Source organism: Athene cunicularia (assembly GCF_003259725.1).
Source record: "Athene cunicularia isolate RWA chromosome 14 unlocalized genomic scaffold, athCun1 chr14_part1, whole genome shotgun sequence".
NCBI classification, from domain to species: domain Eukaryota; kingdom Metazoa; phylum Chordata; class Aves; order Strigiformes; family Strigidae; genus Athene; species Athene cunicularia.
In genome coordinates this window covers 6495618-6511962 of record NW_020799118.1, presented here as the reverse complement: position 1 = coordinate 6511962, position 16345 = coordinate 6495618, and positions in this window count along the sequence as shown.

Sequence of the window (16345 nt, the reverse complement as noted above, 5' to 3'; positions counted from 1 at the left end):
GGACCATGTCATACAGTGAGAGGTAGAATTGGGTAAGGGAAGGTGATAAATACGTGGCAGGGATGCTGAGTCAGTGGAGTTCAGTAGGAGTATGGTCCCCAGGCTGGCCACTGCTGAGAGCCTCCAACATGAGGAGCAGTCCTTGGGGTGTGCATTGCTGCAGGTCTGGCTTTCTTGGGGGAGAAGGAGAAATTCTCATCATCTGTCAAAAGTCATTACTTGAATCTCTGTAGTTCCTGGTTCAGCCCCAGGGTCATTCCACTGCTGCAATTAATTTGTGCCAGGTAGGAACTCTATTGATTGCATCTGTAAAAAACCCCATATTTTTTTACTTTCACCTATCACCACTTTGAAAACCATTTCAGTATTTGACAGGCAGTGTACTGACTCATTTCTGCTCATTTTCTTTCCAACTCAGTTTTTCATTTCATATTTCTCAATTTCATTTTCTCACCAGAAGCTATTTCTCCTTGTTTTGGGTGGGATAGAGTTAATTTTCTTCCTAGTAGCTGCTATAGTGCTGTGTTTTGGATTTAGGATGAGAATAATGTTGATAACACACTGATGTTTTAGCTGTTGCTGAGCAGTGCTTACACTAACTCAAGGTCTTTTCAGCTTCTCATGCTTCCCTGCCAGGAGGAGGCTGGGGGTGCACAAGAAACTGGGAGGGGACACAGCCAGGACAGCTGACCCCAGCTGGCCAAAGGGATATTCCATACCACAGGGCATCATGCTGAACAATGAAACTGCGGGGAGCTGGCTGAGGGTCATGGCCCGCTGCTTGGGAAATGACTGGGCATCAGTCAGTGGATGGTGAGCAATTGCATTGTACATCAATTGTTCTGTATACTCCTCTGTCATTATTATTATTTTCTCCTTCTTTTTCTGTCCTATTAGACTGTCCTTATCTCAACCCATGGATTTGACCTTTTTTTGGCTTCTCTCCCTCATCCTGGGTGGGGGGTGACCGAGTGTCTCTGTGGTGCTTAGTTGCTGGCTGGGGTTAAACCATGACGGTCCTTTTTGGTGCCCAACATGGGGCCCCAGGGGATGAGAAAGCAACAGATCTGACCAGATCAGAGCGTGTTAAAATAAATTTGTTGCAAGCATTCGTTAGTTTAATAGTCGTTGGTCACAATGTTGATTTATTTGCTCTCAGAGATGTATTATGTAACAGCTTACTTGCTGTATGTGTTCCCTGTTGTGCTCTTTATCATCTCTGGAGGCTGGATTAAGGTTATCATTTTGATGTACCATGTAACACTGGCTTATGATATGATAAAATTACTGGTCGTGAGACTAATCTGGTATTTGTATTAAGCATTGCCATAATCTCCATACTTTGGGAACCATCTCTTAGAAACTATTAACAATTACACTCTTTACCTTTTCTCCTTGGAAAGACAATCTATGGGGGAGACAAGGGGAGGGGTGGGGGGGGACGGACGGGACGGGATGACACTTTCCCCTGTTCCTTCACCTTCCTCTTTTCCTCCAGGCTAGTTAAAATACTCTTGAGAATTTTTAATATCCCTGGGATGTTCAAACCAGCATGTTCCTATTGCTATGTCTCCTAAATGTGGATCAGGTCTTGTTTAAGGTTAAACAGCTATTTGAGAATATCACCTAGAGAACTGCCCCAAGGCTGGATAGTTATGAGTGATAGGGTGTGTGGGATAGTATAGCCAAGTACCTAGGATGGTGGACACCTCCAGTGTTTTGGAACCTCACCCCTGAATGAGTGCAGAATCCTGAAAAAATAGTAAAATATTTGGAAAAAGTATGCTGTGACCCTGGCAATTTGAGAGATACAAATCACTGCACCGTGCTGGGGCTTGGCCTGTGCCTATCCTGTTCAACACTATTTAGTACCCTCAAGGGAAGAGAATGTCTCTAGATATGACAACAATACAAGAGGCAGTGTGGCTACTTCAAAACTACTGACAGGCACTGCAGCTGAACCAGAGAACCAACCCATGACAGTATCAGTCACCCCTGTACACAAGAAGAAATACTGGATGCTCATTTAATAAGGGAAGAAACTCCTATTAAGGAGAAGGAGGAAGACATGGACAGGGCAGGCTACTCTGAAGCAGAGGCACCACAAGAAGAGGAGGAGGAGGAAGCAGAACTCATAAATGAGGTGGTAACCACCTGATCCCTATGCCTGAGCGAGCTGTGAGATACGTGAAAAGGTTTCAGCCGTTGTCCAGGAGAGCACATTGTCACCTGGCTGCTCTGATGCTGGGATAATGGGGCCAGTAGCCTGGAATTAGAGGATAAAGAACCCAGGCAGCTGGGATTCCTGTCTAGGTAAGGAGGCATTGACAAAGTGATTGGAAAAGGGGCACAAGCCCTCAGTCTCTGGAGGAAACTCCTCTCAGGCGTGAAGGAAAGTATCCCTTCAAAAAATAAGTTATATGTCACCCAGGCAAGGGGACCACCATGGAGAGAGGTATCCAGTACCTGAAGGGCTTAGCCATGCTGGCGGTGATTTATGATGACCTGGACAATGAACAGTTATCCAAAGATCCAGATGAAGTCAAGTGTACACAACCCATGTATCAGAAGTTTGTACGGAGTGCCATCGTTGTATGCCAACTCATCGGCAGTAATGACTTGGAAAGATGGAGAGAGACAAACAGTGGATGAATTAGCTGGCCAACTCCAGCAATACAAAGAAAGTCTCTTCCTTCCTATAGGTCTGTGTCTCGGCTGTGGAGAAACTGCCCAGGGAGTTCCAGCAATTCAAGTAAGATATGTCTGACTCCCCATCTGTATGGATCAGCATCTTGGCTATTAGGAGTAAGGGCTCCTTTGCTTGAGAGAGGAAATAGTGGGTACACACCATGGGCCACCCTGTAGTGTGACCATGGAGAGGACATGAGGAAGTAGAATGGAAAATCTACCTCAAAACTAGAGGTTAAACCACAACACTGTTTAAGTTTGCGCTCTTTCTGTGACAGGGCACATCCTCAAACTAGAAACTGCACATTTTGGATAAGAGATGTCTGCTCCAAGGCTTACAGCTTGTTTTTTATAAAGACTTGAACAATTTGCAAAATTTGGTTCCAGCTGCTGTTTCAAATGTCCACAGCCAAGACTGTATTAGAGAGCTCAAGTACAGCATTGTAGCTGTTTCGCTGCAGCACTATGTTTTTGTTTCAGCTTAGAGTGAAGAATCAACCTAACATCTATTGAAGGACTTGGTGGAGATGCCCTACAGAAGGGTGAGGTACTTGTATTAGAGGTATGCTGACAAATTCCCTGTTAGGGGACCCTACAGGGGAGAGCCTGACTTCCAGGGCTGGGATGTTCCTTTGGCCAAAAATCCTGTGCAAATCCTTCACCCTGTGAAGTGAAAAGCTTTGTGCTCTCTCACCACAGTCCTTAATTGTAAGTGAAAATCTTTCTACACGCATCTGAGATCTGTCTTTGGCCTAACAGCACTCATAGCAATTGTATTCCAATTTCCTCTCTTATTTGATATTTTAATGATATCCTGAGTAGCATTTAATGCTACTGTTACACTCGCCACATCTGGTACAGAATGAATATTGATCCCTCACAAATCTGGAGGTTGGGATATTCATGAAAACTTTCTTTTATGCTGAGTTCACTGTTGATATGTTTAGTGTTCCCCTTTCACACCTCCTGTTTCAATTAAGGAAAAAACAACTCTGAAAAGGAAATGGAGGAGAAAAGGCAGTTTCTGTGGGCTCACGTTAGGGTTCTGCACCTGCACCCTCTTGGTCCTGCTTACCTGTAGCTGACCTGAAGTCAAGTTAACATATAACCCCTGTCACCATATCAGGCTGGGCCTTATTGATCTTTATGTATAGATTCCCCTAACTTCAAGGAGAATATTTGACCTCTGAAGGGCCTGGGCAACCTCCAGAGCCTGGAAAGGTAAAGGTGTCCTCTGCGCTTGCCTTGGGGAGTCGCTGAGCTGTATTTCAGGCTATTGCTCTGCGTTGCAGCAACAGCGAAAGAAACCCTGGGTCGGAGAGCTGTGAGGTTAAACCAAAGCAGACGTGGAGATTTCTTGCCACAAGACAAATGGTATTACTCACAGAATGTGAACAAGATCTATCCCAGGGCTTATGAAGACTGCCAGCTTTGCACACGTGGATAAAAGGCATTAAGGAAATCTCCCTTATTTTTTCGATGTGTTGTCTTTTCTGAGACTTGCCCGTTTACCGGGCTTACGCTCTCATGCTGAACACATTTTGAAGCTCTCTTCAAGTGTTGTGTATTTAATTGGCTTCACAGGCAGGCACCTTGTGCGACACAGTCTGTCTTGTTGGCAGGCTGTGAAATATTTTGCCATTGTTCTTTTTAATTCGGCACACGAGTGTCTGCACACAGTGTCCAGAATAGCCAGGTCCAAGTCACTGATGACATCATGGTCTCTGGAAGAAAAACTTCCTCAGGGAGCAGGGGCAGTATGTGCAGCTTTGGGCTAACTACAAAACAAATCAACTTTTTGTGCAGAAAATGAAAAAATTGCTCAGAAAGATAAAAGGGAACAATAACATTGACTACTAGCAGAGGACGAGTTGGGTGAGCTCAAAGTCAGTGTGATTGTACTTTACACTGCACCAGCGATTGCATGTGCAGGATGAGCCCCAGCTCTCAGTGAATTCATCCTCGTGCCTTAGTGGCCCTTTCCCTCTTACAGGGGAAAACTGTGGTCCAGAATGAGCTGTCAGGACTCAGCAGCCGCTACCTGAAGGAAGGTAGGGCTGCTCAGCAAGCCTCCTCTCTTGGGAACCTGTCACTTCCAGAGTAGAACCTGCTGGGCTCCAGCTTGTGACCGTGGTTTCCCTTTTTCTTTTTTTTTTTTTCTTTTTTTTTTTTTTTTTTGATTCACAGATTCTTCTTGATTTCCAGAAAATATTGAAAACTCCAATGCAGGAAAAAGTCAGATGGGAGGGAGGAGGAACATGGCAGGAGCTATTCAACTGTTTTGGGAGAATTGCATCCTCCAGAGAATAACTGAAGTAGGCTATAACAATGGAATTAATTTTAAATTGCCTAAATGTTCAAAGAACAATTACTTCCTTTAATTACAAGCAAGGTGGGGGAAACAATAGGATTTAATTTCAATAAAATCTCATCCAGTTCAGCTATGATTTTTATTTAATACAAAAGTGACAGAACTTCCTGCTTTGAGATGCAATATGTGCCTGAAAATACCGTGCTTTATCTTCACCACTGACATGATAAACCACGGTATGGACTTTGCTTAATACTCAGCACCTGACTGAAAAATAAACCAAGCCCTTACACTTTGTTTTTAAGTTATAATTCCAAGTCTGTACAGCTGCATCTTCTCTCAGTGCCAAAGGTCACTGGGAGAACCCAGCACTGAGTTGAATGATGCCCTGTTTGTTTTAGCATTACTTATTAATTATGGTTTATTATAGACCCCCCAAAAAATATCATAGTTCCTTTGCAGAGCACACAGTTAACTCGACCTCTCGCTGGAGGGGCTGAGTGTTCAGTGAGGGGGATGTGAGGAGGGCCTTCAGATACTCCCGGGCTGGAAAAACTTATCAAAATCAGGGTAAACAGAAAGGGAAATGAGAGCAAAAGTAACAGCTGGATTAGTTGGCTGCTGGACTGCTGCAGGCGAGCTGGTGAGAGGCACAGCTGTAGAACAGTTTTGGCTTCCTTCTTCCTGCTCTTTTGCCTTCGTAGTTGCAACTTAGCTTCCTCACTAGGATTTTTAGCATTATTCCGGTTTGGTAGCATTTAATCTTGATGTTATAATAACTGCTGCAGAAATTGTCATGGGGGAATTTTTTCTGTCTTTGTGAATATCTTGTATGGCATGAAATAAAGAAGGCCTGAGGCAAGCTACTGAACAACAAGGAAAGACAAAATATTGACTTACCAATTCAGTAAGCATCATCTGCCTAGTGTGCTGAACAAGGCAGGGTCCTCTAAGAAAAATCTCCCTTGATCATGGTATTAAGAGATATAAGGCAAAGAATCAGGAGGACTGGTGACAGCTGCATGGCCTATAGTAAGCCTGTTAATTTTTGAATATTTGACTTTGCAGCATTGTGAATATATAAAACTCATACATAATTCATATAGGTAGGCAAAGGAACTGATATACCCACATACATATTTCCAATTCATATAAATCAATGTTAGTTTAATTCCTGGTATTAGTGGTTCCATTTTTTCTTTTCTTGGTGCTCGTTGCTTTTATTTAGAGTAGCCCCTTCTGACGTCCTGAGTCACTTCAGAAGAGGAGAACACGAGGATCCAGCTTTAGCTTCTCCAGGCAGTGCTCTCAGCCCCATGCCTCGGTGGTTGTCAAGGAGACATATCTCTGGCATATATCTTCTCTGTGGTTTCTCTTCTTAGTATGCTTTTCCATTGCTATGGAGACTATCAGAAACTCATTTAGCAACTCCCAGTGCCCCACAAAGAATGTGTATTTTATAACTCACTGCTCAGAACGAGGAGTGCTGTTTAATTTTTGGCTTCTCACCTGCACTGTCCAGCCTGGCTATGGCAGGGACTGTCTGTGCTGAGACTTTCTAAAGGGCTATAAAAAGGTGCCTTCAGTAGGGACAGTTTTGAAGCTGAGGCAAACCTTGCATGTGGAAGGTAGCCAAAGGCTTGCCCTGACTACCTGGCATGGCTCTCCAAGTCCAAACCCATGTTATTCTCAGGTCTTCAGCTTGCATTCTGCTGAGTTCTCATGCAATTGCTATCTCCAGTAAAGAGACCTTTTCATTTCAGAATAAGGACTAAGTGTTTGCATGCTGTAGGTGAACTGTAGCTCTGGAGACCTCAAGGATTTCCTGATAATTTATTTTGAGGAGACATAATTACAGGAAAGACTATTAAGAGGCAAGTCTCCAAACAGCAAGAGGGACTGAATTTGCTGCAGTGAGAGCAGAAACAGCTCACAAACTTGAGGATCAGGGCAGAGAACACAGGTGTGGTGGTCTTTCATGGATACTACATAAAGCAAAACAGATGAAGTCAAGGAAAATGCCTAACTATAATGGTGCAAAGGAGAGGGAGACAGAACGGTTCTGTTGGCCACCGTTGCAAGGCAGGAGAGAGGGAACCACACAGTGGGGCTAGCAGCATGGAGATATGCATTGAGAGGGAGGATCTGCAGCTTGGTTTGACCAGATCCCAAGACTGTCAGCATCCTGACACTGCAGATGACGGCTGCATCCCTGCCAGGGCAGTACCTGAGTCTGTGTCCGTCAAGCAGTGGCACTTTGACTCCCAGAGAGTGGTGGGACAGTTATGCTAGAAGCAGCAGCATCCCAGCAATAGAAGTGGCAGTAGCAGGCTTGAAGAACGTAACTGTGTGCTCTGTGCACTGTGCACTCAAGCCACTTTGGCCAGTACAGAAGTGAAGGCTTTACTAAGAAAACCGAGACATAAGAGAAGTTATCATTTAGGGTTTATAACAGCTGGTACACAGGAAAGTGGTCACTGCTGGGCTGAAGTGCCAGTAAGTGGTGGGTTTGAGCACAGTAGAGTATCTTCCTTCTGAGCTAGGAGGGAGAATAATCCTTGCAATCTGGTCCAACGGGGACTCAGTACCATGGGAAGACTCCTTTCAAAGTGGATGCAAGTGATCAGGCAACAATTAGAAATAAATAGGGTAGCCTATAAAGTAATAAAGTTCCACATTCAAGGTGGGAATTACATTCCCCCTTCATGAGCTCTGTGGTTCACGCTGAGATGGCAGCTGAGGCTGCAGTTCCCAGCTCCCTGCCCTATTTCCCCACTCCAGTGCACAGTCTGACATATTAGCATAATCCTCAATTCCAGTTTGCATTAATATGACGGTCTATGCCCTGCAGTAACTCGGGAACAGATATACTCTTATTCGGCTACTGGGGTTAGATGGCTATAGCCAGACTCTGAGATGAGGACAGTAACTCTGTTACCTTCCCTGGGTAAATGAGAGCCCATCTGAACCCCAAAATCTGCAAGTAGCCAGATAGTCTCCAAATCACCACCTTAGTGCAACACAGAGCCATAAATATTCAGCAGGTACTAGGAGCAGCTGAACCCAGCTAAAAGAATCTAAATATATAAATAAAATGAAGTAATTAATCAATTCAGACATTTTACAAAAATGTACATCAAATTTACACATTATACTAAGGTACATGATGTGTAATGAATTTGGATTTGGGGAACCAAAAGGAATCACATATACCCTGTCACATGCAAATCACTCTCTAGTCACTGATTTCAAAAATCATCTAGTTACATGTGAAGCTGCTTTATGATGCTGATGTTCATCTCCCTGATGTATATTGGGCCGTGTTTATGTATGCTGGACTGTAGCTGGTTCAGCACAGCGCAGAGCTGTGCTGGTACAGGGGCATACCCTGGAAGAATCCTCGGCACTAGGAGCCAGCACACTATAGCCGACACACTCGCAGGTGGTGGAGAACAGAAAGAGGAGGGAAATGCATTTAAAAAAAAAATCTAACCTGAACAGTTGATTTCAGTATGTCTTAAAAGTGATGGGTTGCTCTGTAATTTGCTTCAGTGTCATTTTTAGTCTTATAAAGTTCAAAATTTAAAGGATATATTTCATTCAAACTTAGATGTTCTTTTTTTCATCTCAGATTTCAGATTTAAAGGAAATCAGTTATGTTGATCCAGCTAGTGTCTATAGAAATGTGTATGTATGTATACACCACAGACGCAAATGCATTTCAGAAGGGTGCCTGCACCCAAACGGCCATTACTTGTGTAGCTCTGGTTTGTACCACTACATTTCTCAGGGTCACTTTTTTGTATCATCATGGGTTTTCTTCTCAGCATTTAAACGCTTAGCTTGTTCTTTATCTGTGTGACAGCGTACAGCCAGGATTTATGGATTTGCGAACACATCATTATGGGGTTGGTGGACTGGGTCTGCACGCTTAGAGCTGAATTCCATTTATCTGGAGAGTAGGTGTTTAACTAATGGGCACATCAGACATGGAGTAAATGCAGGGCAGCTTCTAGTGTCAGTGTTTTACAAAAACATCTGAATGAATGAGCTGAGAGAGCAAAACATAGTGTATTTTTATATTCAGTGAACAGAAATAACAAGAAAAAGCACCATGATAAAGCACTATCCTTGTGCATTACTGATCATTTCAAGGTTAATTTTATTCATTCTGAATGATCATCATATCTGCAAAACTGAAGAACAAGTTGAAGGAACCAAAACAATTAAGTAATTACAAACCATAGGCTGAAAAGAATCTAATTAATAACTCGAATGACAATTTAAAGGAACTTATGAAAGACAACAATAAATTTGTCACTTATCGATTACTTTCTAGCTGAATGAAAGGCTGATCATGTTTCTTAAAAAGGCCTTTGGGCTCAAAGGCTGTAACGCTGCCGTGTGCATCGCCTGCGTGAGCTGTGGTCCAAGGAGGGCAGCTATGCTGCAAGCAAAAGCGTAGTGTAAACTATGGTCTAGAGAAACAATGAGAGAGACATGCTTTGTTTAAGGGCTCATTCTGCTTCAAATGATAAAACTCCCACTGACCTCAGGCTCTTGGACTCCTCTACAGCAGATTTATTAGATTTAACATTATGTTCTTCTCCAAGATCCCAACTAGATCAAGGTCTTACTGTGCTAAACATAAGGAAAGATGTCATATCTGCATAGAAGGCTTTACAACATACTGAGTTTTATAGAATAACATGGTTTTTACAGGAGAAATCACAAGTATTGGGGACTAAGAAGTATCAATTATGTGTAAATCACTAAAAAAAAAATTAAAATAATATGTCACTAATGCATGATGAGATCTGCTGTGTGTCTTCTGTATATTTCTGATTAAATCCTTGGAATTTTCTATAAACATGCAAAAACTGAATTAAGAGAATTTTACAAATGCTGCAAAAGCAAAACTTGCAAATTGGGAAAAAAAATCAGAATTCAGGTTGACTTGGAACAATGTATGCTTTTTATGCACAAGAACACAAGAACACACACTATTTTTTCATCCTGGCCTGGAAATGAGTCAAAGCTGCATACTGAAGGAAGTTGTGGTTTGTAAGGCTGTTGTTAGTGAAGCTGGAAATTGCAGTGATTTAGATAGGGCACTACAGGAAGATGATTTGGTGATTACAATGTATGTATGTTATTTGGGAAATCAGATTCTCTTTTACATAATGCTAGACAGCTCTCCCACACCAAGATTTTCACAGGCTCAAATTAATATCGAGTCTTTGCACTGAATGTATCTGGCAGTAGAAGGCAATTTATTCTCATCTGATTCAGCTTGAATTCTGTCATTATTTAGACATGGCCACAGCCTTTCTCACAAAAATAACATGCAATAACAACTATGCAGGTGAGATTTCAGCCAAGTAGTGCTTGAGGCCTCAATTCCCCCTGTGGAGACTTTGAACCCTCCTGGGTTTGCTCTAGATAGTGCCAGGTGACTGTGGCCACAGGGATGCCCGTTCTCCACAGCGCCAGGCAGAAGAGCCACAGCTGAGCTGGAGCTGAGCAACTTCTGCTGCTGCTGACCTGAGTTTACTGCAGCTTTATCCACACACCACAAGGGAAGGAGTCCAACTCCATTTTTTTTCTGCTGATACGTGTTTTTCCACCATGGTAGAATGTTATCATGTAACATCCAGTGGTGTGAAAGACACTTTTTAGCTGGCTTCTTATGGACGCAGAGGTTACGTGGTCCCTTGGCCGGCAGGTGGGCCATGGGTCCTCTAGTAATAACTTTTGGTCCCTTTGCCAGCTCTGTGGTCAAACTTGTGAGTTCTCATAAAAACACGCTTCAGAAGGACTGTGAGAAAATCCAAAGTGGGACTTGAGAAATGTGTGTGCAATTGGGATAACCTGGTTGTACTTCATATATAAAATCAGTCCCATGGAAGACCAGTCAGGTCAGAGCGGTGAACTCTGGTGGATAAGGACCTGCTGCTTAAATCTCTCTCTGAGTCTGTCCCCATGGCTCCTCCCTGTCATGCTCTGATACTATGATTTTTCTCATAAAGGCTGGTTTTTGAGCTGTTGCTCAAAGTATGACCCAAGTGACATCTCTGGAGATATCATCAAAGTCTTTTCCAGAGGCTTCAAGGAAAGACAGAGAGATAAGAACTTGGTAATGTTGAGACCTGGAACACATTAAAAAAACAGGTAGGAAAGTAAGCCTAGAAAAGCAGTTAAAATTAGAGAAGATTAAAGAATAAATACCTTGGGGGAGTTTACTGTATGTTTCACTTCTAATTGTACTGCACCTCTTAGACCAATTTTTCTTTTAATTTTCATAGCACTTCACTATCAGCAATAAGCACCAAACTGAGCTAAATTAACAAGTTGGATTCATTACACCATCCAAACAAACTTCCCTGGGCTTATTATACCTTAAGGGCTTGATACTTTCCTGGCAGCCTCTTTCAAATTATCCCTTCAACAAACATGATATAAACTTGGGTCTGTAGAGCCTGAAAATTTATGTGAGAAGGCAGTTATTTTAACAGATGGAAAATATCAGATTCACCAGAAAGGTGAAGCATCAAGTACACTATTAATTTTTCAAAAGGACTTCACAGTGTGATAGTCTCGTGTTATTGGCATCTATGGTAAAAGATAACTGCTTCTTGCTCCAACTTTGTCTTTTTCTGCAGTGCAGTACAGTGAACGCCAGCTCCGTTCCAGCTTTGTGCAGCATTTCATAATATGCAATTGCTCGTAAGTCCTGATTCAGCTTTTCACTCTTGCAGGATGCAGTGTTTCTCATTAAGCTTCTGCCCAGGCTCTCCAGAAATAATGCAAGCAGCACAAATCTCCTAACAGCTGCCAGTCAAAACAGCCAACTCTTGCAGCAACATGAACTAATCTGCAGCCACGCTGTTTGGCTTGCAAATAACAGAACATCTTGGGCAGGACCTTGAGTATGGCACTGTCTCGCTGAACAGGAGAGAGGGAACTGCTGCTTGTGGCACACATTTTATTTGGTATGAGTAAAAGCATACTTGATTCTCAGCCAGCGCTGTCTACCAATCAGACATGCAACTGTTCCACAAAGAATTTGATTTTTGGAGATGTTGAGAAATTATTTTAGTTGAGTTGCTATGACGCTGTCAGTTTAACTACGTAACACACTGCATGCAGACTATGACGTTCCTCTAAGGCATTCTGTGTGGCTTCCAAAACTCGTAAAAGGATTGCTGCAGTTTCTGCTCTTCTGAAGACCAGCATGGAAACTACTGCTTTGGGCTATCTCACCATTTTCACCTGACTGAAATTGAATAGATGTAATATGGCTGATTGTATTGACAAAACATTTACTTTTCTACCATTTTTCCTTGGACATTTCAAGACCTAAATATTTACAGATCTACAACTGTTTTAGGCTATGTATTCATCAGGTCAAAGTTAACTCCAATGACTAGGAACCAGTCACTTAAATGGAAGTGCTCAGTTTATATGTTATATGTGACTGTTGCTGGCAATATGTAAATGATGTCTAGAATGTTTAAGGAAGCATATAGTAAATAAATAGAAAAGCATGCTGTTAATAAACAGAAAATGAAGAACCATCTTATACACACAATTAAGGACTTCTGTAGCCCATGATGCAATAAATCTATGATGAACATCTGTGAGAGGAGCTCAAATATTTACTCATATATGGTACATAGTGTTACCTTACCTAGGAGATGTAAAATGCCTTAAGATGTAATAGCCTTAGAGAAATTCAGTAGAGCAAAATTATGAGTTCTAAGAAAGTTAATGTATTGTATTTGTCGCACTGATGTAAAGGAATACTGTTCAGTAAAAGTTATCCTCTAAAAGACCTTGAGGAAATGGAGCAGATGGTTCCATGTGCTATCCTACTGAAATTCAACGTGGTTTTATAAATACACAGAAACAGTAAAATACTATTTTCCTTAGACCTTTATGTAAAGAAAGGAAGGTAAAATGTTAGCATTCAAATCATAGTGCATTCATTATGGAATTCTAAAATACAAGATTGACTCTTTTTGCAGTAAAAAGATTTTCAGCACAAAACTCTAGAATGGTTCAATATGCCTTGCTATTAGGACTATTTATACATTGGATTTTTGTATTAATACACCCCCATAGGATAAGGAAAAATTCCAGTTTGGGATGAAACAAGGTAGGTCCTAATACAGACTACACCATTTGTTCATGATAGACAGTATCTTTCCTGGGCAGTACAATCTCCATAAATCATTATACCTGCCAACATTTTTAATGAAGAAAACAGTAGGAGTCTTGAGGGACCTACTGTGCATGCGCTGAAGGGCTGTGCCTGCACCACCAGCACAATATGTTCTGACCACCCCGGGGCTCTCTATGCCTGCACAGATTGGCCATACATCACATGGGCTTTGAGTCTGCTATGTCTAGAAAATAGTGTATGGGGCCATTCAACTGAAAATCTGGTAGGTTACTGATAAAAACAGGACTCTGCCATTAAAGCAGTAGAATTGGCAGGTATAGGGAACAACTATTCTAGGAATTCTTTATACTTTTTAAGAGGCATCCATCTGCAATATACAGGCTACAGGATCTTGGCGTCTGGTACTTCTCTGTTCTAGTTAAATACTGTTTTGCTCCTTGGCTTCTGTCCTATTTCTAGAAGAGGAAACAGCATCTCTTTTCCCTCTCATGGTTAGTGATTGTTTATATCTCAATCTGTAGCTTTGTTATGGATCAGAGGGAGCCAAGGGCCAAAAGTGGCTTGCAATCCTTAGCACATGCTCGTTTTTCTAGACATACTGCTTAGTAAGGAAATAAACTAGTAGGGGGTAAAAGATGCAATATGGTGCTTACCATCCTATTTCAGCACATTAGATATATACAATCTGCACTTTATTCCAACTAAAAATAACACTCACATTAATACAGTTTTCTTTTATATAATAAATAGAGAAATCCTTACCATGAATTATAAAGCAGGAAAACTGTAGTTCACAGTGTCTGTCACTCCAGAGCTCTGCATTAGGACAAATGTGGACACTTTGATATGCCCAGGAGTGAGACGGGAGACGTATCTCTGCGAGTGTCGACTCATTCTGAGATTTAAGACAGGTCTTTCAAGTCCATATATTTCTATTTTGAGGGGGTCCAGAGATAGACACCTTATTTCTTTTTTTAATAATACTTAAAAATCTACAGCTCCAGCTGATGTCAGTGCTGTCCACTAAGTTTACAAAACTGAAGTCCCAAACCTGAGGACAGAAAATTAGAACGCAGTTTTGAAAATTTTGGCTTTGGCTACCCTGGGCTTCTTCATTCACAGGATGGTGTCTGCATGGCCTTATCTATCTTTGCTGACTGAAATCTGCAACTGAGAAAGCGCTGTACAAATAATTATTGCTCTATCTCACAAATCTTGACAAGCATTTTAACTATTATCTATAATACCATTCAAATTCCACAATATAATCATCCTTGTAGAAACAGATCAAGTATGTCTTTTCATTTAGCAACCATATAACGTTTTACCGTTTTAAGGCTGTACACAACAGCAGTTTAAAAGGCTAAACATTACTGATCCATTTTACAAACAGAGACAACTGCACTCAGAAGAGGGATCTGCATTAGACCACACAGACTGCAGCAAATTCATCACTAGAATACAGGATTTCTGATACAAAATTTACTGTACCAAATACTAAATCAGTTGTTCTTAAACTCTTGCTATACACAGGCAGTTGTTGGTCATACTATGCCAGGTTGCTTTCTTGCTTCCCCTTGTTAAATTAATTTGAAAGGTAGTTAAGAATAACATTCCTAGTATTACCTTGCCTCTAGAGTGTTTCATGTTGTTACCATTGGGATACTACTCAGTCATGAAATAAAAAGAAAAATCATGATCTGATGCACCACCAGGAGCAGAGGATACACCAGACTCTAGGGTGAGCAAATTTGCAGCAGATATTGTTGCCATACTTATAAAAAAACCTCTATTTTTTCAATGTATTGTGAAATTCTGGATGTCCATCTCAATTATAAAGAAGGGAAGAAAAGATCTATCATGGGTCATGTAATTGATTGTTTTTGAAAAACTCATTTACCTAAGATACACACAAGCATTTGTCAGCTGAAATGCAGTCTGATGGGCACTGGGTCATGTTGCATCAAAATGGCATTATGTTGCAATGAAGCCTTGTGATTTTTTTTTTTTTTTGTCCTGAAACTGATTTTGAAATCTGTACATGTCTTGCACGCATTGCTTATGGACAGTAAGCCAACAAGACGGTATCAGCAGGACGATGGCTGCCCAGCAGAATCCAAGGGAGGCGGCACTATGCCATCTGCCTGAGCTAAGTCACCAGCAGAACCATGGTGTATTAGTCACAGGGGGATTTTAAAAGTCTCCTCAGGTCTTTCAGTGGTCTCAAATCTAAAATATGGTAATTTAAAAAAGAGTTTGATCTACTCGGGTCTCTTTGCTGAGTATCTGACTAAACTATTATAATTTTTCATGAACTAAGGAAATATTCTGCAGTCAGGAATTGAGTTTATCAAATCAGCTAATATAAGTTTCCAGGTCTTGCAGGACAAATAGAAATATGCCTGAGACAGTCTTCACATCTTTTTTTTTGGGAAATGTATTCAGAACATCTACCAAATTCAGATGTTTCTTCTCCCCTCAGATTTGCCTGCCTTTCTCTTCATGGATGGGTTTTCCCACAAAGGGCATCAAAGGCCCCTCTAGCAAATGTAGTGACTGCTTGATACAGAGAGTCCTCCGGGCTTAGGAAGACACCGTTGTGCTAGTCTGCTTTTGAAATGCGTGTTAGCAGCTGGGAGGAAGAAGGGAGGAAGGAGAAACCTTAGGGGTTTAGTTAAGTGTTTGGTTTGGGATTAGTCTGATTTGCTGACTGCTGCCAAACATCAGCCTTTGCCCTGGCAGTTGTACGTGGGTGACACCTGCTAATGGGGAGAAAGGCGGGGACGAGGATCTGGTCTGTTCAGAAGGACTCAGCTCCCCCCAGACACTCCAGCAAGGCCTGGGGCCGCGAGGCCCCTGCAGAGGGAAGTGTGTGTGGGGGGTGTCCGCATCCTCTTAAGCGATGGGAGCAGGGCAGGGATCCTCCAGCTCCGCTCAGGGCTCAAGGGCTCCGGGCTGGACCTTGGCCCCCTCAGCACCCAGGGAGCCCAGGCTGCCCTCAGGACCGGGGTCTGGGATCCCCTGCACCCCACCAGAGTTGGGAGACGGGGACCCCCTGCCTCCCCCGGGGGCCTCAGGTGCCCCAGCCGAGGGGCCGGGAGCCCGCCGGCTGTCACCGACCCTGAGGCTCCCCCGGGGCCCGGGCGGCGGGGATCCCCCCG